The sequence below is a fragment of the Helianthus annuus genome, chromosome 13 (genome assembly GCF_002127325.2).
Source record: "Helianthus annuus cultivar XRQ/B chromosome 13, HanXRQr2.0-SUNRISE, whole genome shotgun sequence".
NCBI classification, from domain to species: domain Eukaryota; kingdom Viridiplantae; phylum Streptophyta; class Magnoliopsida; order Asterales; family Asteraceae; genus Helianthus; species Helianthus annuus.
The window spans coordinates 91,430,404-91,458,053 of NC_035445.2; the positions used below are offsets into that span (position 1 = coordinate 91,430,404).

The 27,650-nt window shown below is 36.3% G+C and overlaps 2 long non-coding RNA genes across 7 annotated transcripts; one reads left to right on the plus strand and one right to left on the minus strand.

The window, feature by feature from the left end:
* Window positions 1–11,187: 11,187 nt before the first annotated feature.
* On the minus strand, window positions 11,188–14,568 carry LOC110898612. 4 transcript variants are annotated; one of them, XR_002569511.2, is made up of 7 exons: window positions 14,090–14,568; window positions 13,983–14,015; window positions 13,832–13,914; window positions 13,640–13,744; window positions 13,023–13,087; window positions 12,839–12,920; window positions 11,188–11,525 (listed from the first exon to the last, which is right to left on the minus strand). It is a non-coding gene; the product is annotated as an uncharacterized LOC110898612 (long non-coding RNA). The 4 variants fall into 4 exon arrangements; XR_002569509.2 differs by having other exon boundaries at window positions 11,188–11,502; window positions 13,983–14,568; XR_002569510.2 differs by having other exon boundaries at window positions 11,188–11,514; window positions 13,983–14,568.
* Window positions 14,569–18,778: 4,210 nt separating this feature from the next.
* On the plus strand, window positions 18,779–20,399 carry LOC110902965. Of its 3 annotated transcripts, XR_002571554.2 has the most exons (4): window positions 18,781–18,793; window positions 18,972–19,059; window positions 19,596–19,663; window positions 19,970–20,399. It is a non-coding gene; the product is annotated as an uncharacterized LOC110902965 (long non-coding RNA). The 3 variants fall into 3 exon arrangements; XR_004877489.1 differs by lacking the exon at window positions 19,596–19,663 and having other exon boundaries at window positions 18,779–18,793; XR_004877490.1 differs by having other exon boundaries at window positions 19,596–20,399.
* Window positions 20,400–27,650: the final 7,251 nt, after the last annotated feature.

The window sequence follows — 27,650 nt, forward strand, 5'->3', positions numbered from 1 at the left end:
GGCTCGAAAGACTTGAATTCCAGCCGAAGGATCTTAGCTCGAAGGATTTTATCTTAAGTCGAAAGATAGAGTCTTGGATCGGAGGATCTCATTACTTTCGGTCGAAGGATCACCTTATGTCTTAGGGTCGAAGGATTAGTATCAAGTGTTTAACGCGTTAATAACAAGTTTGCAACGTAATCCCATTAGTACAATACTCTTTTTAAGATTCCAAGAATATGTAGATAAAAACAAAAGAGTCGTGGAATGGATAATACTAACCTCGGGAATTCGGGTTGTCACAAAAACATACCTCGAAACATACCCCAAACCCAAAACATACCCGAAACCCAAAACACAACCCAAACCGAATCCGTTCCCGAAACCCAAGTCGAAACCTCTTCTAGAAAAAAGAGAATCATCGAAAGAAGGATGAGTCCGAAAAACGTGCTACTAAGAAGGTCGAATTTTGGTCGCCTAAGGAAGAGTTCGAGTTGGCAAAAGCATGGCTCGACGTATCAGAGGACGGGATTGTTGGTAAATTTTTATCTCCATTTTTTACATACTTTTATAAACATATAGTTTTGTAAATTTAAAATTTTTAATTCAAACATATTGTTTTGTAAATACATTTTTTATAAGAAACGACCAAGGCTTAAAGGCATTTTGGGGTCGTATACGTGAGAAGCTTTTCGCCGCAATGGGTCGTGGTGAATATCGAACACCCGATTCTTTTTCGGGAAAGTGGGGTGCTATGAGGACGAAGGTTACTAATTTCAACAACATATATACTAATCTCGTCAACAGTAGTCGAAGGAAAAGTGGTTCGAGCGACGTCGACGTCATGACCGAAGCCCACAACGACTATAGATTGTACCATGGGCATGTTTTTACGTTGGTAACAACATGGGAGCTTCTTCCCAAATCTCCCAAGTGGCATCTTGTACCACCGTTTGATCCAACCCGCCCTAGATCTAAATGGTCCAAATCGACATCCACCACCGAACCATCAGGGTCCGATGCTCGTACAATAATTAATCTAAACGACGATGTTGACGAATTTGAAGAACCAGAAGAGCTGCCTCGACCAACTGGTAGGGATAAAAGTAAGGCAACGGCACGAGGAAAGTCTTCTACAACGCCATCGGATGGCCCGTCAAAGTTGAGCGACTTCGAGGCAAGTCTCAACAAAATAATCTCCATTAGGGAAAAAGACTAACAAATGAGAATGGAGAAACAAATCCAAAAAGACATGGATTTTCTCGCAAGAGATTTGTCAAATCTACCAGAGGAGGACCGAGTCATTTTGGAGGCTTGTAAGGCACAAATTCGGGCAAAATATATGTAGTTTTTTTTTTCTAGTATGTTGTGTTTTTTTTTCTAGTACCTTGTGTTTTTTTAATGACTTTGTAGTGTTTTTATTTTTTTTAATGAAATTATGTTTTTTTTTTATTTTTCTAGTTATTAAAATTGCAATTTAATTTAATTTAAAAAAATAAATATATAAATAAATAAATAATTAGGTAATGATGAAGGGGGCTTCATCCACACCCTGCAAATTAAAGGGGAGGGGGGGTGATAAAGCCCCCTAACTGACGTGGCTCCTACGTGTCGCTTATGTGGCCTGATAAAGCCCCTAGGGGGCTCCAACCACACCATCCAGCCTTAATGTTAATTTATATGACTTCTATTATGAGATACTAAATCTGCCCACAGTTTCAACCATTCAAATTTGGCTAAGTCCTTATATACTAAATTTACTTTAAATGTGTTTTGTTTACGCAGATATGTGATCTCTTAGAAGTAAACATAAATAAAATAATGACAAGGTGGCGGTGACGAAGATGGTGCCAACGACAAGGTGAATATGATAGTGGCGGCGGAGATGGTGCATCGTGGGCAACATTGGAGATGGCAGTGGTTGCGAAGGAAGGGTGGTGACGACAACAATAGTGATTGGTGGTGTTTGTTCATTTAAACCCATTTTAAATTTGAAAGTTTTATAATAGTAATGAGTTGTTATACTAAACATAAGGAAACATTTCTCTATCCAAATAAACTTTTGATTATAATTTGTAATTTTAGGGGTGTTAAAGCAATAAGAGTATAGTAGGGGTAAGGTCCAGGATCAACTCTAAGAGATAGCTTCTTGGTCGGAATCTGCAATCAAAGAACACTGTTAGCCTTAACGCGAAAGGTGGTCTCCCGCGTTTGGAATCCGGCGTGAGAATCAGTGGATTGTTCTTAAGAGTCTTAGCAAAATGGTAGGATAAAAGTTTAGAGTGAGAATGAGAGAAGTGAACTTATTTATGCTGAACAAGACTCCCCTTTTATAGACAGATTGCTCTACCCAAGGGAACCTTGTCCCAGCTCATACCTTCTTGTCTTGGTAAGCATATCCTACCTTGACGTTGCTTGCATGGTTAACCTTGCCTCTTTGGGTTAAATTTAGGTTTGTATGTCTCGAGGACACCTTTATGTGTTTTAGTGAGAAGTCTAATCACTTTGACCTGCTGAATTCAAGTTCCAATGTTGTACAGTAACTTTAGCTCCCTATCACCAGCTATTGGTGTATCAGCTTCTCGTCGGGAGCTTTCAGCTTCTGACTTTCAGCTTCTTGTTTTAAGTTTATGTTTATTATTCTTTGTTGCTTATTTGTGATTGTTATTAATCTTGATTTTTCTGAATGATATTTCTGAGTACCCACGTCATCAAGGGTTGAATTACCCGACATAAACTATGCCACTGAAATAATCATGTGATTACACAATTTGAATTTTGAAGAAAAGGGAGAAGAGATAAAGGAAAAGTGCACATGCCATCGGGTCCGTTATTGAAATTTTGGGCTGGGCTTCATACACGAATGAAATTATTACAATCATCACAACGGGCCCTTAACATCCAAAGGCATGTGGCCTCCCTCGTTATTTCCTTTTTTATAAAAAATAAACTTTATTTATATGACGTTATAATAACTCTACTTCTAAATTACACTAAAATAATCTATATCTATACATATAATAAAAGAAACTAATTGATGGACACGTGTCGATACGAGAGACATCTACTTTTTAGTTTTCTCGCCTTATATCTATGTTTATTTTTATCTTAAAAATACAAGTTTTAGAATAATTTATCAAGTTATCCCATAGTTTAAGTCGACGTTTATCTATAACTATATCTGTATATTTATATTTATATTTATCTTCTAATATAATCTTTATACTTATCTTTATTTTATTATTTTGCGAGTAAATTGCACAAAACGTCCTTTTTGTTTTACTCAAACTTGCAGGTTCCAGCCTTAATGTTTAAAACTTGCTAAAAACATTTTTAATGCTGGTTTAATCCTTTATGGCTAACCAAGGTAATTATCTCAGTTTATTTCACTCACATGCCTAACATGTGAGGGTCTCATTATCGTTTGATGACCGACATCAACTGACTCACAAAATGGAACGGAGATGTGGTGTAAACGCAAAACTGTCTGAAACTCAAGCAAAATTGCATCTGTTTTCACCGGAGATGTAGTCCAAACACAATTGGACTCTTAAATTTATGGGGCCATTCACATGGAGTAAGCCCTTTTTCATCCGAGCTATCAACATCCACTCGAAGGAGAGATCCAGCCCGCGTTTCGCTGGCTAAATGCCAAACAAGCCATATTTGCAAGTTGATAGCCTCACGTTAGTTCTGTATGTGATTTCAAATTGAAAAGTGCATATCATTTTTTTGTAATTGTTTTCCTCTTTAGTTTTGATTACTTGATTGAGATTACATGTATTAAATAGGGAAGAATAAAAACTAATATTTAGGTACAAAGTAATGGGTCATGAATGGGGAAAGAAGACATAAGTGAATTTAATGGACTTAATGTATATTTGGGTGCAAAATTTGCGTTTCTTTGAATTATGAATAGATTCATTTCATACTTAAAAGTCTCTAATGGCGGTGGCTGAGGGTCTGAGGCTTTTTATTTTTTACACTTAATAATAATAACTATTTAATTTTTTATTGATCCGACCACATGTAACACAAACGTTTTTAACCTGTTAATAAATTAAAAAACAACAAAGTAAAATGTTATAATTTTTGTAATGAGTAAATTACGTTTTTGGCCCCTGTGCTTATATCACTTTTACTATATTAGCCCAAAATAAGAATTTTTAACATATCTGCCCCCATGGTCTCTATAACTAACCATTTTGGCCCCTAAGTCTAACCATTTTAGCCCCCATGGTCTCTGTAACTAACCATTTTGGCCCCCTTGATCTCTAGACTTAGGGGCCAACATAGTTAGTTATAGAAACCATAGGAGCAGATATGTTAAAAATTCTTATTTTGGGCTAATATAGTAAAAGTGATATAACCACAGGGGCCAAAAACGTAATTTACTCTTTTGTAATACACAAGTTTATAACCGAATAATAGAAAAATAAAAAAAACAAAGTAAAATGTACTAATATGTAAATAGTATATCAAAGTTCTTTTTACCAAAAACGTATTTTGACGGCTGTTTGTGTTAACTGATTATATTATATATATTCAAGTCGTGTAGTACACATGCTTATTCAACTCATGTTATACATGGGTAATTAAAGATGTAACTTTTTTATTATATAAAAATATATTTAATCAACCCGTGTAATACACGGGGTTCTAACCTAGTTATAATATATTTTATTTCAAGATTGAACTTGGATCTTCTCTCCAAGAGACAACAATCTCTACCACTCAGCTAAAGCTGTAATGACAAAAATAAACCTGTTTTTAGTTTATTAACTTTCACAAAACTAATATATTAATTAGTAATAATACTATTACTAATTAATATTTATGTCTTTACAATCAATATCAGGGGGGTGGGTAATATCCAGAAGGCTTCCTGGATCAAGGGTATTAAAAGAGACCATGGAATTACTTTCATTGCAATACAGGAAACAATGTGTTCAGAGGGGTCAAAAATTGATTATATGAAATTTTGGGGTAATGATTCGTTGGAATGGGATTGGGTTAACTCGGAAGGTAGATCGGGTGGATTGGCATGCTTATGGGATCCTAGCATTTTTTGTAGAACCAATACGATCAAGCACAGACACTACCTGTTGCTCAGTGGCAATATCAGAGGTAAATCTGACCTGGTACATGTGATGAATGTGTATGCTCCACAAGCAAATTCCGCCAAAAGGGTATTGTGGGAACATATTAAAGACTTAAAAGAGACACATGAAGGTATTTGGATCATCCTCGGTGACTTCAATCAAGTCAGATCAGTAGACGAAAGGAAGAATTGTTCTTTTGACTCAACTTCCGCAGCGGAGTTTAATGCATTCATCTACGAAGCTAATCTTGCGGAGTACCTTATGAACGGCTCTAAGTTTACTAGGTGGTTGGACGGAGGCAGTAAGATGAGCAAACTGGATCGGATGTTAGTGTGTGAAAAATTTTGGGGGTTTTGGCCGATGGCATCATTACGGACGTTGCCGAGGAAATTATCGGATCACTGTCCGGTAATTCTTATCACTACATCTAATGACTTCGGCCGAATACCATTCAAATTTTTTAACTCTTGGTTATCCAAACCGGGTCTCGATACAGTGATACGATCCTCGGTCACCTCTCGTAATTTTAATGGTCCTCCTGACGTCCTATTGGCTGACAAATTAAGGTGCATCAAAGAAGCGGTCAAAGAATGGATGAAAAAAGCGAAAAAAGAAGAAAACGAAAGCCTTATCAAATCGGAAGATGTAATTAAAAATTTGGATTTACTATGTGAGTCCCGAGACTTGACGGATGAGGAAAAGAAAGTACATCGAAAACAAAAACAATGTGAATATGATCAAAGATGATAGGCTCAAGGATCTACACCAAAAATCTCGGGTTAAATGGGCAATAGAAGGAGACGAGAACTCAGCATTCTTCCATGGATTTATTAATAGTAGGATATCAAGGAGCAGGATGAATGGGCTATACATTGATGGGGAATGGTGTACCGAACCACTGCGGATCAAAGACGAAGTCCGTAAATTCTTCGAAAGTAAATTCGCTGAGCCATATAATAACAGACCGAACTTCACTTGTCATCATATCAAAAAGCTCTCAGACATTCAAGGTACGACTCTAACATCCCCATTTTCTTTCAATGAAGTAAAAAATGCAATTTGGGATTGCGGTGGCGATAAAGCGCCCGGACCGGATGGCTTTAATTTTACCTTCATTAAGCACTACTGGGATCTATTAGGCGATGATTTTTACAATATATTAGTTAGATTTCATGATGCGGGTAAAATATCTAACGGGTGCAGCTCCTCTTTTATCACTTTAATCCCAAAGGTAAATGATCCGGAAAACCTAAACGAGTATAGGCCGATTAACCTCATTGGTTGCATCAGCAAGGTAATCTCAAAAGTTTTAGCTAATCGTCTCAAAACGGTCATCGGGTCGATAATATCGGAAGAACAATCAGCCTATTTATCAGACAGAAATATATTGGATGGGCCACTGATCATAAATGAAATCATATCTTGGACAAAAGGGCTAAGGCTAAGGCCTTTCTATTCAAGATCGATTTCGAAAAGGCATTTGATACGATTAGTTGGGTTTTCATCCTTTCGGTATTTAGACAAATGAACTTTCCTGATTTATGGATCTGTTGGATTCATGGTATTCTCATGTCCTCTCGCTCATCGGTTCTCGTCAATGGTTCCCCAACTGGGGAATTTCAATGCTTCAGAGGAGTTAGACAAGGCAACCCGCTTTCGCCCTTTATTGTTATTCTTGCAATGGAAGCGCTCTCTAGTTTCATGTCTAGTGCAATCATGGCGGGTTGTATTAAAGGGATACATCTTCCGAACAATGGTCCCGTAGTATCACATCTTGTATTCGCGGATGATGTGATGCTCTTGGGTTCCTGGGAGGAAGAAAACTTTGTGAATATCAGGAGAATTATGAGATGTTTTTTCTTGGTCTCAGGGCTGAAAATTAATCTCTCTAAGTCATGTCTTTATGGGGTGGGGATCAATTCGGTGGATTGTAATCAAATGGCTCTTAGACTGGGGTGTAAGTCCGGTTCTATTCCATTTATGTATCTTGGTCTCAAGGTGGGTGGAAATATGAACAAATTCGCGAATTGGGCGCCGGTTATTGAAACATTCGAAGCTAGACTTTCGCTATGGAAGGCTAACACGTTATCAATTGGTGGGAGATTAACACTCATTAAGTCGGTCCTTGATTCATTGCCACTGTATTACTTCTCTCTATATCAGGCTCCTCTGAAGGTGATTAACAAATTGGAAATGTTAAGAAGAAATTTCTTATGGGGGGATACTGAAGCAAGAAATAGGATGCATTGGGTCCGGTGGGACCGCATTACAATACCGATAAAAAGGGGGGGGGGCTTGGCTTGGATACTTTATATAATATGAATCGTGGGCTATTATCAAAGTGGGCATGGAGGTATAAAACTGAACCAAACAGATTGTGGAGAGTGATTGTTAAAAGTATCCATTTTTATCCAAAGCTGGGTAATTTCCTTCCATCAAAAAAAGGATTAACGGGCGTATGGAACAATATTATCAAAAAGGAAGCCAGTCTACGGGAAAAGGATATTCATCTCAACAAATTGTTCAAATGCAAAGTGGGAAGCGGATCGGAAGTCCAATTCTGGACAGATGTATGGGCGTCGAATATTCCACTAAAAATGAAATTTCCAGCCTCTATATGCTGGAAAAATTCAAAGGATGCAGTGTTCGGGAACGGCTTCCGAATATGGATTCGAACAATAGATATGGAGTCAACTGGTGCTGGCTTCGCAATCGGTTTTCATCACAGGAGTGTGCGGAGTTGTCTGAACTCTCTAATATTATATCACAGGTTTCTTTATCTTCGTCCAGGGATACATGGTCTTGGACGTCAGATCCTACTGGTAACTTCTCGGTGAAATCAGTCAAAAAACTTTTATCTCGGAGCGATCAACAGCCTGTGAACAGCAGTTTCGTGTGGAATAATTGGGTACCACGTAAAGTTAACATATTCGGTTGGCGTTTGGGCCTAGACAGGCTTCCTAGAAGAATGGCACTGGCTCATCGGAACATCAACATGCCATATGTTTGCTGTCCGTTCTGCAGAGACAAAGACGAATCCAGTTTCCACCTATTTGCGGAATGCTATGTTAGTTCGGTTGTATGGGAGATGGTTTCCAGCTGGCTAAACATCCCTCCCATATATGCATTTACGACGGAAGATCTTCTTCAAGTACACCAGAACCTCTCGGGATCAACTGTACAAAAAAAAAATGGTACAAGCAATCGTTTTAACGGCATGCTGGAGCATTTGGAAGCAAAGAAACGAAACGATCTTTTCTAGTTCTCGAATAGATATCCCCAGAATCTTGGCTGAAATTAAATCCGCTAGCTTCCTCTGGATTAAAAATAGAGCAAAAATGTACTCCTTAGATTTCTCACATTGGTGTAGCTTCAATGTCCGGTAAATTCTTTCTGTCTCTGTAATCATTGTATCATTCTGTTTTGGGTCTAGTTGCTGCTAGCCAGTTTCAATAAAATGGGCCGTTCAAAAAAAAAAGTAAAATATAACTCATATCATTAATTTTTCTCTCTTTAATTAATTAGTCAACTAATCATTAATTATCATACATATAATCTAAAAAACCTACACATGTCGAAATTTTCCTACATATACCCTACACATTATAGAATTTTATCCTACACAGTCGAAATTTATCCTACACACCTCGAAATATATCCTACACAACTCATAATTTATCTTACACAACTAGTAATTTATTCTACACTTTAAATTAAGTTGTTTTTTTTTAATTTAGAAAAAGTATATATTTTGAAAAGGGTTACAAATTATTCCATATATAAATAACCAACTTTTTAGTGCATCATCACTTGTAACTTGTGCTTTAGGAGTTTTTCAAAAAAAAACTTGATTTTTACTTTTAACCCAAAGGTTTTTAGGGTTTTGTAATTTTAACCCTACATAATTTGTTTTTTTAACTTTAACCCAAAACTATTTTTACTTTTAGCACAAAGGTTTTTAGCTTTTGCAATTTTAACCTTACATAATTTGTTTTTTTAACTTTAACCCAAAACTTTTCATTATTTGCAATTTAACTTCACAACTTTTGTCACTTATACTTTTCATCTTTGGCAAATTTTCGTTGTACGTATAGTTCTAAATTTTTCGACTTAATACAACGCAACGTACGAGTATGGTTCAACTTTTTTATGTTTATTTTAAAATTTGAAAGTTAACACGACGTAACGTGCATGTGTGGTTCAACGTTTTTTACCTCTATTTTTTCATGTTTGACAGGTTCGTCGCAACATGCAGATCCTAGGTCGAGTCTGTGTTGGTGGTCGATGACGGTTGTATGACATTAGTATTATTTGACACCGTTTTATACCCCACCACAACGCGGGGTGTGCTTTGGGGGGTTTTCTAAAGAAAGCAAATCCTAGGTCGAGTCAGTGTTGGTGGTCGATGACGGTTGTGTGACCTTAGTACTATTTGACATTGTTTTACGCCCCGCCACAACGCGGGGTGTGCTTTGGGGGTTTTCTAAAGAAAAAATGGTTATGCATATGGTTGTCGTGACCTTGGCTTTAGCGGTTTAAAAAAAATCGATTTTTTTACTTTTCATTCAAAAATATTTTATAAATTACTTTTAACCCAAAACTATTTGTTTTTTTTTTTTACTTTTAAGACAAAACTTTTTATCTTTTGCAATCTATTATCGCAACTTTTTTTACTTTCAACTTTGGTCCTTTATAGTTTTCATTTTCGGCAAATTTTTCGTTTTATGCTTGGTTCTAAATTTTGTGACTTAACACATCGCAACGTGCGTCTTTGGTTTAACGTTTTTACGTTTCGTTCTAAATTTTTGCGAGTTAACACGACGCAACGTGCGTTTGTGGGTAAACGTTTTTACATCGTCTAGTTTAATTTAGTTAGTTATTAAAGGGAAGAATACAAATTAATGATTTATGTAAGTTTACCAATATACCCTTATATTAAAATTAAATGCAAATATTAAATGAAGTAGAATGAATCATTCTTATTGATTGAAACTTCTTATTTTTTTCTTCTTACAAAAAAAATTATTCTCATTTCAACCCTCCAGTATAACAATAACACTTTTATAGTTAGAAGCCCCTCTAAAACATTCTTATCGCTTTTTTCTGTAAAGTTTTGTGAGAAGTATATAAAGTGGATTTCTACTCTTGGTTGAAACAAATTGATTCTTAAAATGAGAAGGTGACAATTTTGTAATATTATACATGTATTATGATCGTAAGGGCAAAAAATTATATTTTGTTATCAATTTTCATCATTTTTTTATAGATTGTTATCTGAAGAGAAAAGGTGCATCATAAAATCAAACGCTTTATTCTCTTTAATTTGAGTATATTTTTTTTCTTAACAACAAAATTTTGTTAGAAAAAATGAAGATGACGACTAGCAAGGAGCCAGATACATTGAATACGCCCAAAATAACAAACATCTATCAATCCGAAAGGCAGGGGCGAACCCACATAGAGTGGGTCAGGGTCCCCGGACCCCAATGTTTTTAAAAAAATTAGTAGATTCGGTATATTAAATTGTATAAAGACACCTTAAATACAATTAGGTGGACATCATAAAAAGAAAAGGAATCCTGGCGTAGTGGTAAATCCCCCTCTTTACCAATAAGAGGTTATGCGTTCAATCCTTGTATAGCTTGTTTTTCCTCTTTTTTTTTAAATCTAGTTCAAACCTCGCTATGACCAGACCCGAACGAGGACCGGCCCGAAAATTTTAACGTTTGTTATGAAAATTTTGAACATCGAAAAAATGGATCTCACTGAAAAAAAATTCTGGTTCCGCCACTGCCGAAAGGTCAAAATTACACCAATTAGACCATTCCAGAGTTTGTATTTTAGACCTATTTTCATCCCCAAAAATCCACCAGTCTTGCAACCAAGACGTCTTTATTTATTTGAGAATACAACTTATTGTGAGCTTTTCAAATACACCAACATGATAATACGATGACGGATAGGATAATCCGTTTCGTAGTATCATTGAACCTGATACTTTTATGCATCTCCACTAAATCATAAGGTGTTGAGGCATTGTAGTATAACTATGCCTAATATATAACTATTTTTATAATATATAGAATGGTGCATAATAGCATGGGGATATTGAAAGTTTCAGTTACTTATATTTCACAGAAACATTTTATGAATTTATATTATTCTAAGCTACCAAAGATATGAGTGAGATACAATACAAAGTTACCATAACTTTTATTCTAAGTTTTAGCAAGCACCCCACCCTAGCATTGACATGATAACTTGTATCATTCCCGTCTTCATAAGCAAAATACAATCATTCTCCTCGTAACAAGACTCGATCAACACTAGGACCGGTTGCGTATTTTCAAACCGTCTTCGAGTGCTAGCATCCAACCCGTTCATGATCTCAAGAAAACAATGCAAGATGATCTCAATTTATCTGTAATTTTCACTAGAAAAATCCTGGGATGAACACGAATTTTCAACCTGGTTCAAATCACTTAACTAAAACAAAATAGTTATATTGTTTTAAATTAACTAGTGGGATGCCTTCACGCTTTGCGACGGGTTTTCAGACAGTATCATCATGGTTCGTTATGGTACCGGTGTGGTATTGACACTCGATATAACTTACAATGCCAAGGAATACTTTATTGTAAATACAATTTTGTGTTCAACGAATTTTATATCGTCACGTCGAGAAAACAATAAAAACGAATAAACTATCGACACCAATGTCGTTTGGTTGGCATATGTTTAGTTTATAACGATAAAATACAAATTTACTATACTTGCCCCGTTCAATTAGAATTTTCATTGAATCATAGATAATTATTTAGTTAAGCAAAAAGATATAAAAAAGATATGCACAAAAGGAATATAATAAGAGAATTAAAATTCTAGAATAAAAGAAAAAGTAAAATATAGTTTGGGTGTTTATTTTTTATCAAATACTTCTCTTTGATTAGATATTATATAGAGATAAAGAAAATATAAGTTTACCCATATATCTATTTTTTTATTTTTATATAACATTTGTCTTAAGTTTCATAAAAGATAATGAAGTATACAAATACAATATATCAGACCATTGATTCATGAAACTCTATGTGTAAAGATGTCAATTCTAAGTCACAAAGCTTGATGGCAAAACGAAAAAGTCAAAAAGATAACCGGTACTAACACCTTCATAAATTATATAAATTAGGGTTAAGACCCGCCCGCGTTGCGGCGCGGGTACATCGTAAATATTGAATGGATTAGTCCGAACGTTATATGATGCATTAACCATATGAAAACACATATTTCGACGTAGCAAAATTTAGAACGAAACGTAAAAACGTTAAGCCAAAGACGCACGCTGTGATGTGTTAAGTCAAAAAATTTAGAACCAAGCATATAGCGCAAAATTTGCGGAAAATGAAAAACTATTTGTTTTTTACTTTTAACCCAAAACTTTTTAGCTTTTACAATCTATCCTCATAACTTTTTTACTTTCAACTTTGGTCCTTTATAGTTCTCATTTCCGCAAATTTTGCGCTCTATGCTTGGTTCTAAATTTTGTGACTTAACTTAACACATCACAGCGTGGTGGTCGCTTCCGGCGGTGTCGCATTGATGTTATTTGGCATAGTTTTAGGCCCCCGCCACAACGCGGGGGTGAGGCCTAACAAATTAAGGCACAATGTACACAAACAAATTATAAACGCTATCTAATAACATTTATACTGGTGTACAAATGATTATGCATTTGTTAATGTGCTTGTCATACGTACCTCTTCTGGAAACCACACGCTCGGTTGTGTATTGCCCTCAAGAACAGCAAGAGCAAATGTAGCTTTTGAGTAACCAACTGATCTGAAAAGCATTCATGCAAAATACAATACCAGTCTTTTAATGAATTCTCAAAGAATAGGCCATTGATTCTTCTATATTAAGTCTAGGAAAAATATGACTTACATAGAGAGTCTTTTATGACTGAAAACACCAATTGTTTGCCGTCCACCTGAACACTCTAAATCAACCTGTTCAAAAGTAGAAAGAATATATATACGGTTACCATAACTAAATTGAGGGCAGCTTTGAAGGTCTTATTAGTGGAGATTATATTTTTGTATAAAGAAAAAGATTTTTTAACAAATTACTCTCATTGAGACACGCTCTGTAGCATATCCATCTATGACACAAACTACTGAATCATTATCTGGTTTAAATTAGTTTATGACTTGCTGTTCAGAACACAAACATGAATATAATCAGCAAAAATGAACTTTGCTTCAATTCGGTTGAATTTGGTTGAAACAGGTTTGTTTGGTTTTTAACCGATTCAGTGTTTGGTTTGAGGGTACAAAATTTTGAAAATCGAATAAACTGAACCGATAAACACCCCTAGTTTTAGAGGTTTGAAACTAAAAAATTACAATGAAGCATGTAAGATAAATTTGGGACCCTATACGAAAAACACATGTATTGACCGAACCCGATTTGACCCGTTACCCAACCAGCCATCCCACCCATTTTGCCACCTCTAATACTAATGTAGAAAAACAGATTTGATTTTCACTTGCGCATCTTACAGAAGGAAGAAAATGTGTCATTGCATCCATTGCCCAGTTCCAGAAAAAAACGGAGCAGTTCCAAACCGAGCACTAACAGATGGATAGATATGAAGGATGAAATTCCTATAAAGATTTTAAAAGATTTTAAATTCCACTTGATTATATGATACGGTTTGCGGATAGATATGAAGGATGAAATTCATAACTTACAATAGATACACATCTTTTTTCCCAATTCCTTTTCCAAAGTCAACGTTGACCATTCCACTATACGGCCTTAATTTGATTCTCTCCTATTAGATAGTTAGTTACCGGTTAGCAAAATGAATAACACATGAGAAGCGTAAACAGTAATACATACCTTTATTAAATGTAATAACCTGAAACATAAACCCTAGAATACAAAACAATGATAAATTAGGGGAAAATTGTAAATGTAAAATTAGATTTGAGAAAGAGGAAACATACACCTCAACACCACGATACCATATGAAACAACAATCTTAGGCATAACGATGACTGTGAAGCAAGCATTCACATTTTAAAAACTCGATTCGATGCATCAGATTCACCCGTCTTGACCATAGAAGAGAGACGATTGGTGGAAACCTAAGCTCCACCGTGAACCACCGCGGACCACCAACTGTTTTAAAACGGGAGAACATGTTAATGTAATAACTGTCGAATAATAGGGGGTTATGAACGCAGTAGCAGAACCCTAGCAAGCTGAGGAAGAAGGCCGGCGTGTCTCCGCCACCACCTCCGCCACCGCCTCAATCTCTCTCTCTCCTCTGCACCGTAACCTCTTTCTCTGGCAGATTTTGTGAGAAGTTTTTGGTTTTGAGACAAAGAAATAATCTGGGGGATGTGTTGATTTTGTGGGAAAGAAAGAAACTTTTTGTGGGAAAGAAAGAAACCAGGGTCACAACTCAGACGCGTATAAGATGATGAAGAAGCACTTGTACACCCAAGTACAACATACATCTACACAAGAAGTGTGTTTTTTTTTTTTTTGAAAAACACCCAAAGCACATGTTACAAGTCATGAAAGCCAAACCAAGTTGCTTCTTTATATAGGTTTTAATATCTATTATATAATGAGAGGAGGTTCATTTAAAAAGAAATTTATTGTGAGAAGAAAAAGAAGAAAGGACATGTTATAGTAAAATGTTATTTCCTTTATAACTCATATCATTAATTTTTCTCTCTTTAATTAACTAGTCAATTAATTATTAATTATCCTACATATATATATATATATATATATAAACATGATAAATAAGGGCTTAGGTGTCATGTTATAAGGGCTTGAGAGATGATGTGGCATCAGCATAGGGCTTCTTGAAATTGGTTTTGGCTCCAAAAAAATCCTCCTTATTATAACGGGTAAGGCGGCATCCGAAAACCTTGAATACGACCCGATATGCAAAAAAAAACGGATCCATATATAATATAGATTTGGTTCATAATATTCACACAAAATATCAGTTCTTTCTCTTTCTCCTACACGCAAACCAAGAAACCCTTTCTTCTTCATCCAGTTCATCCATTCTTGCTCAGAAATCTTCATCGGTAATCTTAAACTATTCGATAGCTAATCTGATTCTTCTCTATGTAGTTTAAGTAATGTATTTTCAATGTTTGTTTCCGTTTCATATATTCTTGATTTATTTTCTAATATTATAAAAGGATTTGTTGTTGTTCTTGATCTTTTGTTTTTTATTAAACCGGAAACGCAAACCATTTTCATAGATTGTTTGTTCTTTATTAGTGCTGTTATTGGTTATGACATATAATTAGTTTAAAATTGAAGATTTTAGTAATGTATTGTTTTTTGATTTGGTTGACTGTTAATATGTATAACTAGATTGTATTTGAAAAATTTTGTGTTTTACGAATTTACTTTCAATGTTTGATTCCGTTCCGATTTACTTTATATATATTCAATCTTATACAAGGATATGTTTTTGTTCTTGATCCTTTATTTATTATTCAACTGGATAGGGCAACCATTGTCGAGATTATTTTTTGTTTATTGGTGATGTTATTGGGTATGACATAAACTTAGGTTAATATTTGTTGATTTTGTAGTAATGGATTGTGTTTTGATTATATTGACATTTAATGTTGGTTGCATACTGTATTTGAAGAATTTTGCTTTTGTTAATGGAGTCAATTTTTGCTTATTTCAAGATCTTTTTTGAACTATCATAGTTGTACTCCTTATGTTTTGATGGTCTAATTATAACTCTTATCGTGTCATGTTCCAGGCATCCGTAGAAAGCTGAAATGGTTTATGGATTCGCTGCTCGTATACGTGACAACGTCAGGAAATCGTTGGTTAGTGTTAAGACTATAACAATATTTGACCATGATAATTATTTTTATAATATGTTGTATGTGATTATATATTGTATAACTACTAATAACATTAGGTACTATGTTTGTGTATAGAAACTTCCGGCATTGTATGGGGACTGGATAAAATCATTCAACTACCCGGAAAAGAAAGCTGAGATCCGCACTGTAGATGGGAGGATTTTTGAAGTAAAAATTATTAAGATCGCGGGCAACTACTATCTGTATAACGGTTGGTTTGATATGGTAACTTCTTTGAAGTTACCATGCAATTCCTGGTTGGTTTTCCAATTTGAAGAAGCTTTATCTTCTTTTCGTCTCATCTACTTTTATCAAGATATATCTCTTGCGCCGTCTGAGTATTTCTACTACCAACCTGGACATCTAAAGGACCGAGATAATTGCATGGTACTTATCCAATTTAAATTACATTTGTTTGACAATTTAAGTTATGTATGTTTAACATCTGACATGCTGTTTGTGTTTTGCATATCACGTGTAGTACGTCAATAGGATGTTTGTTCATCACAAGATGCTCAATACTTTTCCGATATATCCTGCTGTGGTATGGTCGTCCGGTAATCGTAAATGGTTCGTCCGTATGGAGGTTATTGACGATGAACTCTATATTACAACTGGTTGGAGTCGCATCAAAAAGGAGATGTCTATTACTGATCATCATTTGGTTGTTTTTGAGATGGTTGATTTGAGGAACTATGAGTTGAGTGTTTTCTGTTGCAAGCCTACCCTATTAACTCTACCACCAGAACTACATGTTACAAAAAAAGAACCTATAAATGAGGTAATTGAAGTTTCTGATGATGATTTGCCTAAACCCATTCCTGTAGTTGGTGTTGAAGAAAATATGGATGACGAAGTACCGGTTGTATTTCGTGTGGACAATCATTATGTAAGTTTTTCATTTTTACATTTTCATATTACTAATGTATGTTGTTTTTTGTATTTTTTATAATTTGATGATTCCTATTTAATCACTTAAATGTTTAAATTTTTTTATTGTTATTCGTAGCGCCTGAAAAAGAAGTGGGCACAATTGCACGGTTTGGATCGTAAGATGGATTTGATTATCCAGGACTCTGCTGGTTTGAGTTGGAACGTATCCATTGGTGTCGAGCACTCTCAAGGATGTCCGAGGTACAACGTTTCTGGCATGAATCATTTTGTTCGAGACAAACAGTTGGAATGGGATTCCGAGTTTCATATGGTTTATGTCAAAAGTAAAGGTATGTTGATTTACCATTGAGGTGGTGAAGGTAGATGGGATGTGTTAGTGGTTAAAAACCGTATAATGCTATTTGGTGTTTACAAAACAGTGGATTTATGTTTTGGTTTTCGGTTATTTTGTTAACTATGTCTGTTTATGTTGGTACGCTACTTTAGTTTTATTAACGATAGGGCAGGTTACTAAGTTTTTCATGTGATGTACATGTTTTTTTATCATCGCTTAGTAACGTTTTGGATGATGTTTTGTAAATGGTTTAACGTTACTAATTTGGTTATTTAAATGATAATGGTACGAATGATAATTATTTATTAATTGATATGTTGTCAAGATTTTGTATCATATTGTAAGTATTGTAATTTTCTTCTATGATTTCTATAATTGTAAGACGTTTTATAATAAATGTATAAAACATCCATTCTTTAATTAAGTTGATATTGAATAGCGAGTAAATCTATACAACCTAATAAAAGCCTTAATTAGGGGACACATGTCCCCCTCCTAGGGCCTCAAAAGCTCATTTTCCCGCCAAAATATTCATTCTCCTCATTTCCCTTGAATTAACCCGACACGGGATCCATTTAGTCTATTCGGGTCCTCCTTTTTCCGTCCATATTTAAACCAATAAGCCAATCAATTTTCCCATTCTCTTCTTCTCTGATACGCTTTCTTCACCGTCGCTCATCAAGATTTTCAAATTAATCTTCAAGAACAAGGTTAGTTCACACATAATTTCAATTAAAAATGATAATTTTATCATTCTTTAACATTCAATCCTTGATTAAATTGATTTGATTTTCACTCGCGATCCTAGGGTTTTCTCTAGAAACCCCTTTCTCTCATCCCATCCATCTGCGACATACATTCAATCCTTCATTCGTCTTCAATCAGCAGGTTTGTATTTGTTAATTACCTATAATTATTTATTCTAATGTTCTTTGCTACTATCCAGGATCAAACCCTAGATTCTTTGCTCCTCCATCGACGTTCCGTCTCTTGATGTTCTCCCCTGGCATCCTTCTTACTTCTGAAGATTTGTTTTTTTACGAACAACAACAGCAGTCACTCTTCATCATCTTCGTCTTAATCAAATCTATCATCATCTCCTTCACGCATCATCTACAACAATCGATTATTGCCTTGCTAATTCGCCTCTAATTCTGAAGTTTATGGCACCTCTCCGTCAGCGCCGTCATAGTCTGATATTGGTTAGTTCTTCGATTTATTTTTGGTTTTTGTTTTGATTTGTATAGGTAGTTTTCAATTTATAAATGTTCAATTTTCAATTATAGTGGATGTTCTGATTTGTGACGGAGAACCATGACAACAGCAGCGACGGTGTAGTAGCCGCGTTCTCTTGACAGCTGCGCTAGGGTTTTTGATTTATTATGTTTTGTTTTGTGATGGAGAACATAGTATTTAGGGATTTTTAACATTCATGTCGTTTTAGATGATCTTATGTTTAGATTTTTTCCAGAGCTTTGTTTCAGTCGTTCGTGATGACTAAAAACGTTCTTGGTGGTGGCTAGGGTTCGTATGGTGTAAGAATGGCAATGGTCTAACATCGAGTGGTGGGTGTTGTTTTTTTTTCTCAAAAATTAGGTTGCAAATGTGATTATTGAATTGTTTTCATCTTATTAGGTTTCATGTGGTTATTGAATTTTTTATATCTAGAAATCCTATTTTGTAGTGTGTAGTTTTATTATTGTTTGTTTCAACACTGCAAGTTTAGTGAAATTATCATTGCAGGGGTTTTGATGATGAAATTAGAGCTTTGGTCACAAGAAATCTTTTAGGAAGAGGCATTATTTTGCACCCCCAAACAAATTTGACACTGGTAATTTTTCTATAATTAATTATTGATTTTATTCACATAGATTAACTTTCTTGAATCTTCAGCTGATTTAAATTAAATACATGTATTTCAGTGACGATGTTGGATGCCATTAGAGTGGCTACAAATCATGGTAAAAATTAACATCCTAAGAAATGAATATTCTTCTTTCCCCTGTTTTCAAATTTCTGTTGGTTTTTCTTTTTTTTAGTTGTTTAAAATATCGTGTTTCTCCATTTGTTTTTTTTTAACTAGATACATTTGTACTTATCATATCAACTATTATTAAAAAAACTCACTTTGAATCCATCTTTTCATCTTTTGGTTATTCTAACTTAATAGCATTTTGATTTGTGATGCACTTTAAATACAAAAAACCATGATTGAGATTATGTTTAAAGTTGAATCTTCATGCCTTCTATGTTGATTGTTGATCCCATATGATTTCAACCCCTGTAATGAGATTAATCAAACATATTTGTTAACTCTCGAACTTTTTTCCGTCTTATTGTTGAATGGAGTTTAATATACACATTCAGGAGGCTTCCTCCATTGTGATATAAAGCCACATAACTTTTTGTTGATTTTTAGCCGAATGGAAATTCAGGTATTTTCTTTTACATTGCAGGTTGTAGCCTTCTGTTGTTAATATTCAATATCCACATTTTAAACTTATTTCAGAGTGTCTTTTTTTGTTTAAAAGGTTTTCTATAAACGCACAAAATCAATTTTTTTATAAACACTTGAGATTCTTATATGGTGTCTCTAATTTGGTTTTGTCATAAAAAAAGAGTTTAGAAAGGGGAAAAAGTTCTTATGTTCCAATAATACGCAAATTTGGTATGCCTGTAGCTATGTTATGTGATTTCTTCTTACACTGATGGTTTACTTTTGTCTTCCTAACTCTTTACAGTTGTACAGGCAGGGCTTGGCGGAAATGGGGGTTACTTCTTAGTCAAGTTGAAGGTAAATTTCCAATTATTTTGTTTTTCGTTGAACACCTTTAAAAATCCACTTATTGTTCTTCATCCGAGCTGTCACTGTATACAATTACATTTTAATGTGTTTGTGTTGAACCACTTAGTGACCTTATTGCCTAATTGGGTAAAAATTATATGATAGTACTTCTACTTAGGGGAGTATTTAAGTTCTTTAAACTTTACCGATTTATATCTTCAACTAAAAGATCATATGATTGTTTGGTGTTTTATTTAGTTCTACATTATTTGTGGAGTTTTGCTTTTTCACACACCATTAACAGTGAGTATGTATATGTCTTCATGCCAGCCACTTATATGTTGTATAACTAAATTATTTTACTTCTGATTTGTATGAGGCTTTAGGTTTTTTACCCACATAGCAATCCATGGGAAGAATAAGAACGAGCTATTAATCGCCTTTTCAAGTTAAGCATGTGACCGCTTAGTAATTTAGCTTTATGATTCTTTGCTTCTTATATTATTTTGTCCTCTACTTTCTATGCTTGGTTAACATACTTAACGGGTCAACAAGTGTCACACCCCGATTTCCACGTGTCTCACCGGTGGGCCCGGTGGGGGATTACCGTGACGATGTTGGCAACAATATAGTCAAACCACACAATTATATAATGCACAGCGGAAGCTTAAAGATAAATATATAAATTTCAACCTCTGGTTGTAATATCAAATGTATTAAAGAAGTTGAATATATCCACAGCGGATCGTAAATAAACATAAAATATTGTTCCATCAGATACTGCAATCAAGCTTGCGAGACTTATCACGACGCTAGGGAGCTAATACCAGCCAATTTACGTTTAGGTACCTGCACTTAATCTTTTTGGGGAAAATACGTCAGTTTACACTGGTAAATACATTCAACTGACACATTTGAAAATGTTTATTTAAATTGATTTGAATGCACAAGGCACAAACTCTTTTATAAGTTGGGAAAATTATAATAAAATCTTGTGAACGTTTTACATGTTCTTTTATGCGTTCAGTAGCCCGGGTCGTGCCGGGTTAAAGATTTATAGACACACCACGTTTGCGTAAAACCGTAGTATAAAAACCAACGGCTACGTCTTTTAATTTAATGTCGACACTTTATACCGGGTGCACGCCTGCACCGGGATGTCGATGGTCGTGGCCATTTCGTAAAATGATGCCAAGGATATCCGGGACAACGGTCATTAAACCCCCCAAAGGCTTATAAGCAACAAAACTGTTTAAATGAGCCGATCATATTTAATCAATTAACCACCTAAGCGATGGAATTATATAATGCTCAATCAAGCGGTATTAATATACCGTAACCCAAGCCCATATAGGGGAAATAAGTTAAAGTATTTACCTTTGCAAGTATATTTCCTTATTTTGGATTAAATCACCGATAGCTTTTACTGGGGCTCCTAATCTGGAACGAAGGTTTTAATTAACCTCTTAGAATCCTAACGGGTCGTTATAATGGCCGTAGCCTAGACCGGTTGGTTCTGATATATATAGATGGGGTTTAATCGCGTGAAAGGCGAAAACCGAGAATGGAGTGTGATTCTGACCCAACAAGTTCAGAGACTTGTTTTATATGGGTTAATGGTTCACACTCTGGATTTTGGGGTTCAAATAATATAATTTGACCCGTATCGGCTAAATTATGAAAACTAGTTTCATAAGCCGAACCGTGCGCGCAATAGGCGAAACGGTTAACTATGAGAGTCGTACGCTTATTTCCTAAGTCAATATGCCTTAAATGGGTTGTGGTATCAGTAGGATACCTTCCGTGACGCCCGTAACGAGTTTAAGTTAATATTATGCCCCGTAGGGGCTTTTCGGTCATTTTAAAGACTTTAAAAGGGCTTTTCGAGTTCTACAGGAAATCTGAGTTTCCCGAACAGCTTATAAAGCTTAAAATACTTTATTTATTATTTAAAACCAGTAGCAACTGGAATCGGGTCAAAAGACCTTGTAGAACTCATGTTTTGGCCGAAAAGGGCATATTCGGTATTTACCGAACCGTAGCCATAACCGCAGGTTATGAGCAAGGTAAAAATTATTAAAAATCTTTAAAATTCCCAAAATATTAATTTATAACAGTGGGTAAAAGATTTGGTGACGAAATTTTGGTTTAGATAGGCGTTATGCTATTTGCGCCGTTAATTACTAAAGTTTATTTAAATTGCGCTAATTAGCATAACTCTCATTCTAGACCTCGGATTGACGTGAAATTTTTTAGGACATGCTTATAATTTAATAAGCAAGGTTTTGGTCCGTTCACGTGTCCGAAATACTCGTTTTAATTTTAAAAGGCCGTTACGGTCAACTTTTAGGCGAATGACGGAATTGCGCAAAAGACTCGGATAACTCATGAACCGACCACAGAGGTTTATACCAACATGTGACCTGGTCCTAAGAGAGTCCTAAGGTATATTTATACCTCACTAAAACGGGTCAGAACTGAAGTCAAAGCAAAAGTCAAACTTTTGCGACACTCGGCTCCGAACCGGTTCAATATAGCAAATGATCGATTCAAACGAGCGCAAACAAGTTTATATACTTAATATCGTGTTTTATAAGTGTCAAAACAGGTTTCATAACATATACATTACAGATTATGCATAAATCGCTAAAATAGCTTTCTGTTGACTTTTTAACCGCACGTTTGACTCGATATTTGACATAGTTAGAGTGGTGATCAGGGGGAACCTTTTTAGAGGTTTATTACCCACATAAATACCAACTCATAACCACTTTTGATTCGTCATAAGACTGAACCATCACTGAGTTATTTTAAAGTCAAACCGTATTTACGACGGTTTGGTTCTTAGCCATTTACTAAGGAAATGTGAAACCACAAAGGGTTAGATCACTTACAGAAGTTGTGTTCTTGCTTATAGAGCAGAGAAAAGGACTTGAGAGCTCTTGCAATGATCAGAGATGTGTGTTTTTGATGTTGTGAATGTTATGTGTATAAGGTGGCTATTTATAGCAAATGCCAAGCAACTATGATCATTGCAAACACTCACAATAGTCCAGAGATGATGGGTAGGTGTCCCTGAGAGCTATGGGTCAAGTGTAGGGTGCCCATGCCTCATTGATTGAGGTTTGGTCGTTCAAAGGCTCCAAAAGGCAAGTAACTACAACAATTCTGCATCTGGGCACCTTACGCGACCCGCATGGGAGTTCCCATGCACTATAACGCGGGTCGCCTAAAGTTCAAATATCAGGCGTGTTATTTAGGAGGCTCGCGGCCCGCCTACACTTAAGTCTAACCTTCACGCGGGTCGCGAGAGGTTATAATTTCAGAAACTTTAAATCTTTTGTCATGATTACGAAATCCTGGTAATTAATAACGAAATCTTTCGTAATGATTTAACTGACCTTTCGGGTTTGAAGGGGTAACTTTGCGGTTTGGCCCTCGGTTATTTACCGATAGGGGCCTCGTGTTATTTACCCGCATTATTAAGTCCCCGGTTAGTTTATTAATTATTTGGAAAGCCTTAACTTTCACTGTTGACGCTTTTAACCCTTCTCATACGAATTTGAGTATAACTCTTTCGTTTTAAAACGGAACTTCGCGGAATTTATACTGTATATTCTAGTGAGCGTATAATACTGTTACGAGGCCTTGGGAACGTTAAAGGGTCACTCAGAGGTATAATTAAACATGTTGACACAGTTAACCCCTGTAGTTCGTAATCTCTCACTTTCTTCCGCGTTTCGCTTCCGTACGATTTATGATTTATTCGTTTGAAGGTACAAGCATTTATTTAGGGTTATTATACAGTATATTTACCCTTGTTGATATTTATAACCCTCGAATTTATATACTTTCAAGGTTTGTCAAAATTAGTCCTTTATTTATTATAGATGCCACGTGTAATCAAATGACACGTGTTAACACATCATTGGACACAAAAATTCGAGGTGTTACATCCTCACCCCCTTAAAATAAATCTCGACCCGAGATTTACTCAAATAAATAGGGGTACTTTTCTTTCATTGTAGCTTCGACTTCCCACGTATATTCAGGACCTCTACGAGCATCCCATTTGACTTTTACAATCGGTACGTGCTTTCTGCGAAGCTTCTTCACCTGTCGATCTTCAATCGACAAAGGTTTTTCTATAAATTTTAAGCTCTCATCTATATGCACATCTGTGTGTGGAATCACCAACGATTCATCGGCGAAGCACTTTTTGAGATTGCAGATGTGGAACACATTGTGAATTCCATTGAGCTCTTCAGGCAAGTTCAGTTTATAGGCAACTGATCCGACTCGTTCAATGACCTCAAAAGGCCCTATGTATCTCGGACTCAGCTTGCCCTTCTTGCCGAAACGCATCACCCCCTTCCAGGGTGATACCTTAAGCAACACTTTTTCACCTACTTCGAAGTGAAAATCTTTACGCTTTGGATCAGCGTAGCTCTTCTGCCTATCGCGGGCAGCTTTGAGACGTTCCCGGATCTGGACAATCTTGTCCGTTGTCTGGAAAACAATCTCTGGTCCTGATAGTTGGACCTCCCCTACTTCCGCCCAACAAACAGGCGATCTGCATTTCCTACCATATAATGCCTCAAAAGGCGCAGCCTTTATGCTGGTGTGGTAGCTATTATTGTAGGAGAATTCGATCAGGGGTAGGTTTTTATCCCAGTTACCACCTAAATCGATCGCACATGCACGAAGCATGTCTTCTAGCGTTTGGATAGTACGCTCACTTTGACCGTCCGTCTGTGGATGGTAAGCGTGTTATGCCCAACTAAGTAGTTTATGTGAACTTGTATATAAATGGAATTTTAATAAAGCATGTTATGCCCAACTAAGTAGTTTATCTTATGAAAAGTTCAAAATAAATCATAACGAATAGGATTGTAAATAACTAAAAATAAAACCTATAAACCTTGGATTCCCGACACTCTAGGACAAGCTAAAAAAAAAACTTCTCTTCTACCTATTCCATTTGGGAGTGTAAGCCACATTTAAAGAGTTTTGCTTGAGGACAAGCAAAAGTTCAAGTGTGGGGGTATTTGATGTGTGTAAAATGCAACATATAAAACACATCAATTAAGGCATAAAACTAACCCTTTTTAAGTACTAATGTTGGAAAAAGAGTGTTTTTGTCTTCCTTTTGTATTTTCAGGATGAAATGAGCTCAAAATCACAAAAGAAGCAAAAAGACCACTAATTCTACCATAAATACAAGAAAAGGAACAAAAGTGGACTGCCCGGACCCTCAACGGCACCTCCCAAGGCAAAAAGAAGGAAACAGAGTCTGAACACGCCCCGTGTCCAGCGAACACGGGGGCGTGCCCAGGAAGCAGCAGAAAAGACAAACCAGTAGAAGCTTCCATTGCCCACCACGGGGCCGTGTCCAGCGAGCACGGGGCGTGGTGAAAGTACAGCAGGCGCATTAATTGTAATTCGCAATTACAATTAATGAGGAGAGAGAGTGTCAGGCGGGCACGGGGCCGTGTCCAGCGGACACGGGGCCGTGTCCAGCCTTCTGTTCAGCCTATAAATAGAGGAGCTTGGTTTCATTCTCTCTCATCCCTTGGCACACCACCTCTCTCACACCTCATCCACCACCCACCACCACCATAACACCATCATCCACCACCATCATCCATTGTCCATCGTAGAGTGTGTGAGTCGTCTCGGGATCCAAGATTGATCGTAAGAGTTCTTGACAATCAAGGCCATGTTTGCCTAAGTCTCTTACATCACTTGGTGAAGACAAGTGTTTAGTATAATACTTTTTATTTTTAATCTTTTGCACTTTTTATTTGGTTTTGTATTAATGACTTTAATAACTAGTTACTTATGTTGAAGGTGATCTTTCCTTATCGTTTGTCCGTGGTGTCTTGGCATTATTTTACTGTCTATATAAAATAAAAGATTTTCACCATTCATATCTCCACGGTCTATATGGAGGTATGTTGGCTACCTGGTCGGGGGTTAAGGGAACGGTTTGGTAAGGGTCTTGCCCTTGTTCAGCGTTTAGAGGTCCTGCTTGGGACCTGGGTCAAATTTAGTAGGATCTCCTTCAATGCCCATAGGTATTGGATGGCGGGGATCCAAACTCTTTGACCCCCTCATAAGTTAACTACTATTAATACTATAACCCGGCTATTTAGGACTGTATCCCTGCTGACTCAGACTACTTAGCCGAGGGTAACGTCACCGCCAGAAGCGGGGCCTACCATAATTTGCATTAATAACTTAATTCATTATCTTTCAATAATCCGACCCTTTAGGATTGTATCCTTGCTGACTCAAACTACTGGGTTGAGGGTAACGTCGCCTTCAAAAGAGGGGCCTACTACAATAACTAAGATAATCTCTTAAACAAGTGCAAAAGTGCGAAAATAATCAAAGGTTATACTAATACACGTGTCGGAACCAAGTGATTCATCTTGTCTATCTGTTTTTATTTTTATTTTTATTTTCAGCATTTAGTTAGTTTTTATTTTTCTTAGTTTAAAACATTTTTCTAACCTTTTTTGATTTGATTAGACGTTGAGGATAAACCGGTATTAAAAGCTCTTGTGTCCTTGGACGACCTCGGTATCTTACCAACACTATACTACGTCCACGATGGGTGCACTTGCCCATATGTGTGTTTAGTGTTAGTAAATATCGTGTTTTATAAATTTAAAACTTGGCTAAAAGTGTAAAAAGGGCTTAAATATATATCTAAAAATATATATACACTAACACGCATCAAGTTTTTGGCGCCGTTGCCGGGGACACAAGGATTTTAAGAAAGTTAGGAATCAACGGCCTAATCATATTTTTATTTTTCTTTAATTTTTTAGGATTTTTTTTTAGATTTTTAGCTTCTGCAGAGCTCAGCACGGGGCCGTGCCTGGTCGGACACGGGCCGTGCTCAGCAAAGTTACTGGCAGTTTTTGTTTTTCAAGTTACAGAAGGCTGACCACGGGGCCGTGCCGGTGCAACACGGGGCCGTGTCCAACTTCCAGTAACTGGGATCTGGAAAACAATCACTGTATTTCCGACCACGGGGCCGTGTTCGCTCAACACGGGGCCGTGGTGAACCTTCTGACCGACATTCTTTTTTGTTTTTATTGCAGGACTTGGAACCCGACACCATCCTCACGTAGTGTATGAGCTCCAGTTCCAATAAAGACATAAAAGAACCGCTAGAAGAACCCGAACGCTTTCTCAGAAAAAGGTTAAAAGCCAAAAACCAAGAGAAGGTTTCGGGTGATCCACCCCCAATGGCGGACCAACGTACCCTCATGGATTATCTACGGCCCACCCTAGGTAATCTAGGCGCCGCTATCAATGCTCCAAATGTCGAAGCCAATAACTTCGAGCTCCGACCGCATTTGATACAAATGCTCCAAAACTCCGCAACCTTCCACGGGCTTGCGGACGAGGATCCTCATCTACATATAACTAATTTCTTAGAAATATGTGATACCTTTCGGATCAATGGAGCATCAAACGACGCCATACGCCTCCGTATGTTTCCGTTCTCACTAAAAGACCGAGCGAAAGCTTGGCTCAACACCCTCCCAGCTGGATCGGTAAACACCTGGGATGAACTAGCCCAAAAGTTTCTATATAAGTATTTCCCTCCTTCTAAAACTGCT